At 44.3% G+C, this 5,868-nt stretch overlaps 1 non-coding gene across 1 annotated transcript; it reads right to left on the bottom strand.

Annotated features, from left to right (window-relative positions):
• Window positions 1-808: 808 nt before the first annotated feature.
• Trnal-caa (transfer RNA leucine (anticodon CAA)) lies at window positions 809-883 on the bottom strand. Its single transcript has one exon. It is a non-coding gene; the product is annotated as a tRNA-Leu (tRNA).
• Between the last annotated feature and the right edge of the window lie 4,985 nt (window positions 884-5,868).

Raw genomic sequence — 5,868 nt, 5'->3', positions numbered from 1 at the left:
CCTTGCATAAAGATAACGACGCAGAGTTCTCGAAGATATGGCATAGCCGTTGGTAATTTGGCAACTTTCGTTCACCTCGGAGCTTCCTCGCGGATATATCTTCCGTAAATCTAGGTAAACACGTGAGAGTTTCTCACTCTCAGAGGGGCATTTGCGAGTACACACGTACCGCGAGTCACCTCGCCGGCAGTGTCCGACAGTGGGGCAACATTTCAAATAGTCGCGCTCGGGGAGTTTAGACCTCTCGTACAGACGGGAACATCCATATCTCCAGAGCTCTTCGCCGTAGCTCTAAGACAATAAAAAGTTTTCCGGCATCGACGGCAGAACTGAGAGTACTTGAAGAGTCCTGAACGGCTGCATTGTGCCGCATTTCACGGGTTGTACATTACCACATGTTGGAAATATATTTTGTCGCGCTTATGCACACATTAAATAAAAGTACCAACGAAACTGCGGGTTTTGAGCCATAATATGAAGGCGTGGTATGTTTCTGAGCGAAAAAATCCCCACTTCTACCTCTTAAATGAACAGCACGAGGTGTTAGAATATTTCTAAAGTTCTACAGTTAACCAATACTACGCAGCAGATAACATACAAATACATCATAGACACATTATGCAGAATTAATAAAGGAAAATAAAAAGAGTTTCCACTGAAAAGACTCACTCTTACGTTAATATCAAAATATGACTCAAAGACTAGCGCGATACCTTCTTGCGCCACGTTAATACTAGAATGTACCGTAATGAGATTTTCACTCTGCAGCGGAGTGTGCGCTGATATGAACCTGGCAGATTGAAACTGTGTGCCGGACCGAGACTCGAACTCGGGACCTTTGCCTTTTGCGGGCAAGTGCTCTACCAACTGAGCTACCCAAGCACGACTCACGCCCCGTCCTCACAGCTTTACTTCCGCCAGTTGGTAGAGCACTTGCCCGCGAAAGGCAAAGGTCCCGAGTTCGAGTCTCGGTCCGGCACACAGTTTTAATCTGCCAGGAAGTTTCATATCAGCGCACACTCCGCTGCTGAGTGAAAATCTCATTCTGGAATCATCCCCCAGGCTGTGGCTAAGCCATGTCTTCGCAATATCCTTTCTTTCAGGAGTGTTAGTCCTGCAAGGTTCGCAGGAGAGCTTTGTAAAGTTTGGAAGGTAGGAGACGAGGTACTGGCGGAAGTAAAGCTGTGAGGACGGGGCGAGAGTCGTGCTTGGGTAGCTCAGTTGGTAGAGCACTTGCCCGCCAAAGGCAAATAGTCCCGAGTTCGAGTCTCGGTCCGGCACACAGTTTTAATCTGCCAGGAAGTTTTAGAATGTACCGGTCTATAAACGTGTACTGGTGTTATTGCGACAGTTGAGACTACTGCCATGATGGATACGCACTGTGAGTGAATGTCAGTGACATATCGGCAAGAACGTAATGGAGAAAACTACTAGGAAGTGGATCCAGGACGAAGTTGTGCATTTAATTAGTTTGTACGAGGAAAGGCCAAAGTTATGAAACGTACAGTTACGGGACTACAGGAAATGAGATGAGAAGCAAAATTTGTTGGCTGATTTTGAACGACTATGGGTATCAAGATGAAACTGATGTAACGTTAATTCATGGTAAAAGTTACTTTATCAAGTAGTAAACAGAATAAACGTAGCTGATACTAGAAATATTACTGTCACAAGCAGTCTGTTTTTAACATTGATGGATTTACGCATAACAGCATCTAGATGGCACTTTTGCATCGAATTATAAAGAGTATTTCTTCTTTCTTCTATTTCCATCCCTGTCATTCTCATTAAATTAATCTGTTCTCTTATCCAACACGAACACTGTTGTTTACGTTTTTTCTTTCACATTAAAAGTATAAATACTTTCCATTACCTCACAAAGCACTGCAAAGATGCGAAAGTTTCTAGATGAGCCTTAATAAAATTTATCATTTTCACTGCATCGTCTAGCAAAGATTTCAATCAATCGGGCACGAGATTAGAAACAAGAGCCTGTCTATGAATGCAAAAATGTGTTCATGAAGCGTTCGGCGCTACCGATTTCACTTTGGCAACAAACCCGGCTTAACACCCTGTCATAGATTTCGCACCATAGATTTCGCACCATAGATTTACACAGCGAGTTTAGTCTACTGAATTATCGCGAAAGTATTCGTCGGTTAACTTAAATATATCTCCTCTCGTAGTTCTCCCTTTTAAAGGTCTAAATACTAGCTTCTCTCTTACAATAAAAAAAATGGCTCTGAGCACTATGGGACTTAACTTCTGAGGTCATCCGTCCCCTAGAACTTAGAAATAACCTAAGGACATGACACACATCCATGCCGGAGGCAGGACTCGAACCTGGGACCATAGCCGTCGCGCGGTTCCAGACTGAAGCGCCTACAACCGCTCGGCCACAACCGCCGGCTCCTCTTTTACAGACTTTCCCGTTAATATAACAGACTAAAAGTAACAAAATAGCTAAATTGGCAACATCAGTTCATTTGTCACGTTGAATCGCAAAAGAAGGACTGACACGAATTCTTTCCAAAATTTCATTTTCGACATAATTTGACATGTCTTTAATCAGGGGGTTGATCTTATAGTCTTTTTGTGAAAGATTCTCCAAGCGTGCACTGTACTACATCGTTTATACATGGCCGCACTAATTCTTCAGCTACTGAATGAGGCTTTGCAGTTTTAGCAGTACTGTAGCTAACGCGATAAGACGCTTCGAGAGAGGGAAGGCCATTGTGTTCGGCGTGTGGCACTGGCGCATTGTACTGCATCTGCAACAGCAGTCGGAGCAGCAGTTGGCAACACAGTGATACAACGAACTGTTACAAATCGGTTGCATAAAGGACAGCATGAAGCCAGACGTTCTGTAGCGTGCATGCTTGCATTCAGTATCGACACGCAAGTCGCCGAAGTGGCGTCAACTGGAAAGACTTGCACGAGGCGGCCGGTCTACGCCACGGGCGGCCCTAGCCACACGACATTTCATCAACCGTGGAGGAAAGTATTTCGAAGGACACCATGTACAATAAATAAAAGATAAGCGCAGAAGACCTCGTGGTCTGCTCAAAATATTCCGGAACTTTGTCCACAAAATTTTCTGGGCTATAAAAGGTGGTCCATTGATAGTGACCGAAATAAGCATCAAACGAAAAAACTACAAAGAACGAAACTCGTCTAGCTTGAAGGGGGAAACCAGATGGCGCTATGGTTGGCCCGCTAGATGGTGCTGCCATAGGTCAAACGGATATCAACTGTGTTTTTTTTAAATACGAACCCCCATTTTTTATTACATATTCGTGTAGTAAGTAGAGAAATATGAATGTTTTAGTCGGGCCACTGTTTCCGCTTTGTGATAGATGGCGCTGTAATAGTCACAGTGTGGACGGTATTTGCTTCGTGATACATTACCCGTGTTAAAATGGACCGTTTACCAATTGCGGGAAAGGTCGATATCGTGTTGATGTATGGCTATTGTGATCAAAATGCCTGACGGGCGTGTGCTATGTATGCTGCTCGGTATCCTGGACGACATCATCCAAGTGTCCGGACCGTTCGCCGGATGGTTACGTTCTTTAAGGAAACAGGAAGTGTTCAGCCACATGTGAAACTTCAACCACGACCTGCAACAAATGATGATGCTCAAGTAGGTGTTTTAGCTGCTGTCGAGGCTAATCCGCACATCAGTAGCAGACAAATTGCCGAAATCGGGAATCTCAAAAACGTCGGTGTTGAGAAAAAACGGTTCAAATGGCTCTGAGCACTATGGGACTCAACTTCTGAGGTCATTAGTCCCCTAGAACTTAGAACTAGTTAAACCTAACTAACTTAAGGACATCACAAACATCCATGCCCGAGGCAGGATTCGAACCTGCGACCGTAGCGGTCTTGCGGTTCCAGACTGCAGAGCCTTTTAACCGCACGGCCACTGCGGCCGGCTCGGTGTTGAGAATGCTACATCAACGTCGATTGCACCCTTATCATATTTCTATGCACCAGGAATTGCATGGCGACGACTTTGAACGCCGTGTACAGTTCTGCCACTGGGCACAAGAGAAATTACGGGACGATAACAGATTTTTTGCGCGCGTTCTATTTAGCGACGAAGCGTCATTCACCAACAGCGTTAACGTAAACCGGCATAATATGCAGTATTGGGCAACGGAAAATCCACGATAGCTGCGACAAGTGGAACACAGCGTCTTTGGCGGGCTAATGTATGGTGCGGCATCATGGGAGGAAGGATAATTGGCCCCAATTTTATCGATGGCAACCCAAATGGTGCAATGTATGCTGATTTCGTACGTAATGTTCTACCGATGTTACTATAAGATGTTTCACTGCACGACAGAATGGCGATGTACTTCCAACATGATGGATGTCCGGCACATAGGTCGCGTGTGGATGAAGCGGTATTGAATAGCATATTTCATGACAGGTGGATTGGTCGTCGAAGCACCACATCATGGCCCGCACGTTCACCGGATCTGACGTCCCCAGATTTCTTTCTGTGGGGAAAGTTGAAGGATATTTGCTGTCGTGATCCACCGACAACGCCTGACAACATGCGTCAGTGCATTGTCAATGCATGTGTGAACATTACGGAAGGCGAACTACTTGCTGTACAGAGGAATGTCGTTACACGTATTGCCAAATGCACTGAGGTTGACGGACTTCATTTTGAGCATTTATTGCATTAATGTGGTATTTACAGGTAATCACGTTGTAACAGCATGCGTTCTCAGGAATGATAAGTTCACAAAGGTACATGTATCACATTAGAAGAACCGAAATAAAATGTTCAAATGTACCTACGTTCTGTATTTTAATTTAAAAAATCTACCTGTTACCGACTGTTCGTCTAAAATTGTGAGCCATATGTTTCTGACTATTACAATGCCATCTATCACAAAGCGAAAATAGTGGTCCAACTGAAATGTTCATATTTCTTTACGTACTACACGAATATGTGATAAAAATGGGGGTTCCTATAAAAAATACTACAGTTGATATCCGTTTGATCTGTGGCAGCGCCATCTAGCGGGCCAACCATAGCGCCATCTGGTTTCCCCCTTCAAGCTAGACAAGTTTCGTTGTTTGTAGTTTTTTCGTTCGACGCTTATTTCGTGAGCTATTTGGCCCTGTCACTTTCAATGGACCACCCTGTATATGTAGCGTACCCTGTAGCGTACCTGTTTTTAAGCTTACTGCAGCCATCAGAACTGATTATTTTAGTATTTCATCTTTTCAGTGGCCAGTAACTAGGGTTGCCGTCCCGTTTCCAATGCTGAAATAATGCGTCCCACAATGTGTCTCTGCGCGACCCTAATTCTCCCGCTTCATGTTAAACCTGGACTAGGGTAGAAAGAAACGCGCTCGCGCTGCTCCTGGAAAGAGACAAATGAGTGTCGCACGCTTTCGCTCGGTCACTCATTCGCACGCTCCCCTCCTCCGCTGCTTCGCTACCCCACGTTACACTGGCGCCGTGCAGTTAGTACTCACAACCTGACACTCAGTTTCGGTGTTTTTATGCGATTCATAAAATAAATAAAGTTTAGTGTAGCGTTGACATTTCACTACTGTTATTTTTGAACAGTTTGTTTGGACTTGAGTCATGTCTGATTCAGAAACAGCTGACACCAACAGTGACAAAGTAAAATATAAAAAGTGTAAACGGATGTGTTCCTAGCGGAGAGAATGGTATTATTTTTAGAAAAAAGTTGATACAAATGAGCATAAAGCTGTCTGCAACGTGTGTATGAAATCATTTATAATATCGCGTGGAGGTTATAATTATGTTAAACGGCATGTTAGCCTCCCGAAACAACAGTGGGGTGCAAGAGCTCGAAAGAGTACTCAGACTTTGCAACA

Source organism: Schistocerca nitens, chromosome 4 (genome assembly GCF_023898315.1).
Source record: "Schistocerca nitens isolate TAMUIC-IGC-003100 chromosome 4, iqSchNite1.1, whole genome shotgun sequence".
NCBI classification, from domain to species: Eukaryota; Metazoa; Arthropoda; class Insecta; order Orthoptera; family Acrididae; genus Schistocerca; species Schistocerca nitens.
This window is presented reverse-complemented; position numbering and strand designations above follow the sequence as displayed.